The sequence below is a fragment of the Coregonus lavaretus genome (genome assembly GCF_964263955.1).
Source record: "Coregonus lavaretus genome assembly, contig: HAP1_SCAFFOLD_1140, whole genome shotgun sequence".
Classification (NCBI taxonomy): Eukaryota; Metazoa; Chordata; class Actinopteri; order Salmoniformes; family Salmonidae; genus Coregonus; species Coregonus lavaretus.
The window spans coordinates 142204-150109 of record NW_028157708.1 but is presented as its reverse complement, the minus strand read 5'-3'; the positions used below and the strand labels follow the sequence as shown (position 1 = coordinate 150109).

Genomic DNA, 7906 nt, shown 5'->3' with positions numbered 1-7906 from the left:
GTTGGGTATGAATCCCAGGACTTCCTCTGTTCTCTGGATAAGGTTCAGGCCCTTGCTATGGGCCTCTGGGCACTACAGAGAAACTACTCCTGAACCAGCAGGAGACAGCTGACAACTGTAGAGTGGCTCCAACCTCTTGACTGCAACACTGCAGAAGCACTGGAGGCGCGTGGGGAGTGTAAATTCACATGAAGATTCATATAATTCATGTGAGATAGTGTGGGTGTTTTCCTATCAACTCTGTATTTTTTTGATTGTGTACATTTACATTTTAGTCATTTAGCAGACGCTCTTATCCAGAGCAACTTACAAGCAAATGCGCATTGTGTATGTGAGACCAATTTACCTTTAAGCCATTGAATTGATCCTTAGGTCAAGCAATCACATAACAGAACACACCCCAGTCTGCACGGTGTGCCCATTCCTATTGGTCGCCCTGTCAATGGTATCACAGCTGAAACAGACAGCAAAAAGCAGAGCCTTACGAATCACAGATTTTAAACATTGGACATAGCTCAACCCCCCCCCCTGAATGACATACACTACCGTTCAACAGTTTGGGGTCACTTAAATTCTTGTTTTCAAAAGAAAAGCAATTCTTGTCCATTAAAATAACAAATTGATCAGAAATACAGTGTAGACATTGTTTATGTTATAAATGGCTATTGTAGCTGGAAACTGCAGATTTTCTATGGAATATCTACATAGGCCAATTATCAGCAACCATCAGTCCTGTGTTCCAATGGCACGTTGTGTTTGCTAATCCAAGTTTATCATTTTAAAAGGCTAATTGATCATTAGAAAACCCTTTTGCAATTATGTTAGCACAGCTGAAAACTGTTGTGCTGATTAAAGAAGCAATAAAACTGGCCTTCTTGAGACTAGTTGAGTATCTGGAGCAGCAGCAATTGTGGGTTCGATTACAGGCTCAAAAAAGGCAGAAACAAATAACTTTCTTCTGAAACTCGTCAGTCTATTCTTGTTCTGAGAAATGAAGGCTATTCCATGCGAGAAATTGCCAAGAAACTGAAGATCTCGTACAACGCTGTGTACTACTCCCTTCACAGAACAGCGCAAACTGGCTCTAACCAGAATAGAAAGAGTGGGAGGCCCCGGTGCACAACTGAGCAAGAGGACAAATACAATAGCCAGCTACAATAGCCATTTACAATGTCTACACTGTATTTCTGATCAATTTTATGTTATTTTAATGGACAGAAATTGCTTTTCTTTCAAAAACAAGGACATTTCTAAGTGATCCCAAACTTTTGAACGGTAGTGTATATTCCCCTCCCCTCAGTCCACTCGGACTCACCTTTTAGCTGCTGCGAATGAGGAGCAATTCTCCGCGTTACACGTCTCCATAACGACCGGCGCGTGCCTGGGCTCACTATGACTGGCTCGCAGGCAACGGCACTGCGCCTCTGGAGGGGTCACGTGACACACTGGGATTGGGAGGTTAGTGTCGACGTCCTTGGCGGTGATGTTGTTGACGCCCTGCTGAGGATTCTGGGAGTTGCAGGGGTTGATGGCGGGGATAGGAGGGAGAGGGGCGTCAGGGTCGGCGTGGGCCAACTGCAGCTTCTTCATGTGGTTGATGGCTGCTGTGGCGTTGAAGGCTTGCTGTAACAAACACACAGGAATACTATGATTGATATATTTGTATAAATAATCATGTTTTAATAATAATAATGTATGCATGTATGATAGCATATTGTATGTAGCCCTATGACATGTTGCTCACCCTCCATTTGGACTTGGCAAAGTTCCTCTGGATCTGAATGCTGACTGATTCATAGATGTCCTGATCCCTCGCTGTCTTCCCAATGATCCTGCAACAGGAAATGACATTGTTAGGGCCACCAGGATCTAGGAATAAACAAGAAAGTGGGATACCCAGACACTAATCTTAGATCAGTTTTGTATTTGCCCCCTCTAATGGTTATAGTAAGATGAGGGGAGGATGGGCATATCCTGGATCTGTTTGTGACTCACCAGGGGTGTCTGAGGGCCTGTTCTGTGCTGAAGCGTTTCTTAGGGTGCTTCTGCATCATGTTCCGGATGAAGTCCTTTGCTATGGAAACGGAGACAGACAATCGTCAACAACTGACATGGAACTTTCAGCATATACAGTAAAAAGGTATTCTAGCACTGATTACTTATGAATATATTTACTATGTAGTTATGATAGTCGTTCTGTGTTAATACCCTTGTTGTAGGGGTGGTGGTAGGTCTTACCTGACTCTGAGATGTTATCCCAGAAGGGCGAGTGGAAAGCGTAGTCGGCCCTCATGATCTTAGAGAACAGACGTGTCTCGTTGTCCTCAAAGAACGGAGGGTAGCCGCACAGCCTGTTACAAACAGAGGGAACATGGTTATCACAGAGTTATTACAATAACTTTCCCCAAACGTTATATAGAAATACCATCTCACAATGCAGTCATCCTAATACTATGAAAGGGTTGAGAAGAGGTGCTGGCGGATATAGATCTAGAAGTCCTAGATAGGTTCTCACAGGATGTATGTGATGACTCCTATGGACCAGCAGTCCACTGCCTTATTGTAGGGTTTCTGAGCCAGAACTTCAGGGGCTGTAGAAGGTCAAATATACACAGGATTAGATACCATGCTAATCCGCTAAATCTGTGCAATGAAGCTTTACACTATTTCAATGACCAACCAACTAACACACGGTTGCCGCACGCACACACACACCAACATATCCTGGCGTGCCGCAGGCCGTGGACATCACTCCGTGGTCGGACATCTTGGACAGGCCGAAGTCACTGATCATGATCTTGGAGTTCTCATCTGAGTTGAAGTACAGCAGGTTCTCTGGCTGCACTCACCGAGGGAGAGAGGGTCAACAACCGGCAGAGAAACTATTCTCCCAACATAGTATATAATAGTACTGTGTGTGTAAAATATGTTTGGCATATTGTATATTAAGTGTGTTTATTTACTTTTTGACTGTGTGTAACGTACCTTGAGATCCCTGTGCACTATGCTGTTCTCATGAAGGTAGTTGACAGCCTCCAGTACTTGGTGGACCAGCTGGCTGGCATCCTTCTCCGTGTACACCCCCCGATCTATGATACGGTCAAACAGCTCCCCACCAGACACCCTAGGAAAGAACATACACATCAGAATCTCCACCACTATATTCACCATCATCAGAATCAACAGCCTTTAAAATCTTCATTAGACCCTACTAATACAGCCGGTTTTCTAAAACAGTAACATTTCTCTGTATGTTAATAACTGCATTTAGAATATGTAGAAAATGGTTCCTACTCACAGCTGCATGACAAGGTAGTAGTGTGTCCGAGTTTCATAGAAGTCTTCCAATCCAATCACATTGTCATGCCTTATCCTGAGAGGAAGAGGGAGAGATTTGGGATGTTGTTCATTCAAGGTGTGAGAGAGTGTATGTGTGTACTCACTTCTTCAGCACAGTGATCTCGTTCTCTAGTTTACTACAGCTGAGGTGTTTTTTCTTCAGACACTTTAGGGCGTAGAGGTTTCCAGTCTTCTTTTCTCTCACCAAATACACCTCGGAGAACGAACCCCTACACACACAGACAGAGAAATGGTTATAAGGCAATGTCCATTTTCCAACCCATGGGTTTAAGCTCTTTGGTCAATTAACCTTTGAATCTTTAGGTTCCATACATTTGCGGATTTCTGGGGTTAACTACAGGAATGATTCTAGTCTCTATTCCAGGGGTGTCAAACTCATTCCATGGAGGGCTGAGTGTCTGCTGGTTTTTGTTATTTCTGTTCAATTTGTGCCCAATTAAGACCTAGACAACCAGGTGAGGGGAGTTCCTAACTAATTAATGACCGTAATTGATCAATCAAGTTCAAAGGAGGAGCGAAAACCCGCAGACACTCGGCCCTCGAATGAATGACTTTAACACCTGTGCTCTAATCCAATGAAATAATAGCTCGAAAACAACCCAGAAAAATGTACCCCTATCCACAGATAATTGGATAGGTGTAACCAAGATGGCGGAAGCTCTCGTACACACTTTGGAAGGCTACAGTGCTGTAGGTGGAGTCACCACCACCCAGCCTCACTCTCCTGGCTCATAGCTGCACATGGCTAGGCACGAGACCAGTGTGGCCTGGGAAGGGTGTGTTTAGACCGGCAGCTCTATTCTAATCTTTTTCCCACTAATTGGTATTTTGACCAATCACGTCAGATCTTTTTCAGAGCTGATCTGATTGGTCAAATGATCAATTCATGAAAAAAATATCAGAATTGGGCTGCCGGTCTAAACGCAGCCATAGAGGATCAGGTATGGCCTGTGCTCCTGAGGCCTGTGAATAGAAGCAGGGCAATACAGGAGGATTAGTACTCAAGCCTTTTCCATTGCCCAGCCTGAAGCTCGGGACAGGAGGCCCAGAGAAGAGACCCCTGAGATGATTGATTGATTACTTGATTTAATTGATTAGATAATGAAAAGTAGTAGGCGGCTCCAAGAGAATAAAAAACACAATCATTGTGGTCCTAGTGTGTTCATTGTGTCTGCTTGTCTCTGTCTGATCTTGCACAGTCAACCCTGGATGAACCCTGAGAAGACTGTGGGTGGGTGTTTTCTTTGTCAGACCCAACAAACACCCCAGACGTAACATGACATCAGGAGAGAAGTGTTCATGTGTGGGAGGGAGCCGAGAGGATCCTAAACCTCATAAATGGATCCAACCTCCATCTGCTGACAGCCCTGTTTGAGGGAGACCAAGGTGTGGGTAATCTTCTGTTTGGCAGACACTCATATTCCAACACCTGTGATACTGATGCAATAAGTGTGCTCTGTGTCCAAAGACATCATTTCTGGGAGAGACAGACATACAGACGGAGACAAAGAGAGACAATGTCCACCAGGCCTGGGTTCAAATACTGCAGTATTTGTTTTCTTTCAAACACTTTGATTGGGCTTGCTACTTCACTTCCTGGCGAAATGGGACCAATAGAAAAGTTCCAAAAGTGCAAAAATAGATTGGTTCTAAAAGTGCAAATGCCTCTCATCTGGCATTCCTGGCAGACTCAATCACACTCAAAGTATTTGAAAGAAAGCATACTATTTGAACCCAGCTCTGATGAACACACACATATAAAGATAGTCAAACTCACACAGGCATGCAGGCACACAGTCACACTCATTCCCTCACACCTCACCTCATGTGCAAATGCACACTCAACACACAATGCCAGGCCCTTAATCCTATAATTGAGCAGTGATAGGCTGTGCCCGCTCTGTAATGACATCATTGCTCACCTGCCTGGCTCACATTTCTCTCAACCTCAGCCTTCTCATATATTATGCTGTAAGCTGCTTGAGGAGAGGCTGAGGAGGTGAGCAGGAGGCTCAGGCAACAGGTAGGCCAGGGGCAACAGACAGACCTCTCTCACTCTGCAGTTTTCAGCATTGTGTGGGCAATAAAACCTTTCTATTCGATTTCACATAGAACAACTCCTTTCATAAAGCTCTCATATACTGTACTATGCATAGACCTACTGTACATAGACCTACAAACACGCATACACGCATACACCCACACATGCACACATGTACACAACCACACTAGCGCACATGTGCACAGACCCACATGCCTACACTCACACGATCATAAATGTATGTACACATGAAATCACGTTACACATTGGGCAACTATTGGTCAACCATTTTCCCCAAATGTGCCATGTCCTGTCCCCTTTTGGTTACTGTTGCTACCTCATTCAAACTCAAAACTCTCTAACAAAGGGTCCATCTTTAAGGTGAGAGAGACTGTATTATGTGAGCGCCAAGTGTTCCCTTGATAAAGATGACCTGCCCTGACCCGGGTCCTAATACTCTTATCTGGGTAGGACTTTCCAGGATTATAGTGCCTAACTAGGATCCTTCTCTGGGAACAGGTAAAGTAGATATCCTGAAGATGCACTCAATCCTGTAATAATGGCTCTTTAGTCGGAGATAAGAAGCTAACAAGAGCCACTACTCAGCAACAAAGGACAGTGAAAACAACCAAGCACAAAATGGCTGCCTTGCATCACCCAGGTGGGTGCTACACATCGGATGAGGTGAGTTATCCTCAAAGTAAAAGTGCTTTGAGTTATACATGCAAAACACAGTAATGGCTTGACGCACAGAGTTAATCTGAAATTAAAACCTAGACAAAGGTTTGAATTAATTGTCCCTTTTATCATAAAGGGCTGGTTTAAATCACTGTGACCTGGCCAGGAAAAACTTCCAGGATTTAATCTTAACAGACAAAGTACTTACGATCCCAGCGCTTGTTTGAATTCGAACACATCTCTGATGTTGTTGGTGACTTTCTTCCAACTGCAGGTTATTTCTGTGCGACCCATGGTGGCTCTGTCGTCACAGCAGGCTCCTGGAACAACAACAGACAGACAAGCTTTACTCTTCTGTCTAGAGAACACTGGACTGTCTTAGATGTATATACACATTCCTTTTCTAAAGACAACCCTCACCACACATAAAGAACCCCAAGATGACCAAACACTTTGGGACAGTGTTTCACATATGGCGGATGGGGACCGACCCACTGGTAGGTCACAGCCATTTCCTCTTGGGTCATGTCTTAGGACTAATATGGCTAGACACATCGTTTGGGTACAAGAACGTTTGAAAGGCTTCAAGTAGCTCACAAAGCAACAAAAAAAAATATTTTGGGACCACAGCTTTGGTGGATATCTCTGTTAAGTACTGCCATCTTGTAAACACCCCATTTCCTTATATAAAAGCTTGCATGTTCAGTATGAGGTAATTCATGATTGGCCTAAGCTCATTTGTACCTATCACTTACAGAAGGCCCAAAGAGGTGCAGGATTAGTGCTGTAATGCCTATTGATGGTTACTCTTTCCACCCTCTCCCTCCCCTCTCTCTCCTTCCAGTGCCAATTCAGGATGCAGATTACTGCTGATTTCCTGACAAACCCCCAAAACTGGGTCGACTTTTTATATTGACCTTCACAAGAGGCCATTGTTGTGCCTCAAAACTCTCACGTAGTTGGTTCTGCTTCTTTTTTTAAACAAATCAGCATCTGAATAAAAAAGTACCCTAAACCCCCCTGAGTGATCTCGCAATGCCATAGATGGAGCATATAATATAATTACGCAATAGGGCAGGAGGGGGTGTGGTATATGGCCAATATCCCAAGGCTAAGGGCTGTTCTTAGGTACGACGTGTTACCAACGTAATTAGAAAAGGGTTTTTTAAAATGTTTTTGTCATAACCGTGGTATTCAGTCTGAAATACCATGGCTTTCAGCCAATCAGCATTCAGGGCTCGAACCACCCGGTTTATAATGATGATTATAAACAGGTGGTTCGAGCCCTGAAAGCTGATTGGCTGACAGCCATGGTATATCAGACCATATACCACGGGTATGACAAAACAAATATTTTTACTGCTCTAATTACGTTGGTAACCAGTTTATAATAGCAATAAGGCGCCTCTGGGGTTTGTGGTTTATGGCCAATATACCACGGCTAAGAGCTGTTTCCAGGCACTCCGCATTGCATCATACATAAGAACAGCCCTTAGCCATGGTATATGGTCCTCTGTAGCTCAATTGGTAGAGCATGGCGCTTGTAACGCCAGGGTAGTGGGACCACCCATACGTAAAAATGTATGCGCACATGACTGTATGTCGCTTTGGATAAAAGCGTCTGCTAAATGGCATATTATTATTATTATTATATTGGCCATATACCACACCCCCTCATGCAGTATTGCTTAATTAAATACAAATGTCAGTGGATACCTCAGCCAAAATACATACTAAAATGTTGGTCGAATATGGTAGAATCCCATTTGGGGTAATGCATACATGGTGTTGTCATGTGTCCATTCAATGTGGATTTCTTGTAAGATT

The 7906-nt window shown here is 43.8% G+C and overlaps 1 pseudogene across 1 annotated transcript; it reads right to left on the bottom strand.

Annotated features, from left to right (window-relative positions):
- Positions 1-381: 381 nt before the first annotated feature.
- Positions 382-7012, bottom strand: LOC311125019 (calcium/calmodulin-dependent protein kinase type 1D-like; annotated as a pseudogene). The gene is made up of 13 exons: positions 6835-7012; positions 6288-6399; positions 4499-4585; positions 3444-3569; positions 3299-3373; positions 2986-3124; positions 2716-2839; positions 2516-2591; positions 2239-2351; positions 1996-2074; positions 1745-1832; positions 1316-1623; positions 382-454 (listed from the first exon to the last, which is right to left on the bottom strand). The product of its transcript is annotated as a calcium/calmodulin-dependent protein kinase type 1D-like (transcript).
- Between the last annotated feature and the right edge of the window lie 894 nt (positions 7013-7906).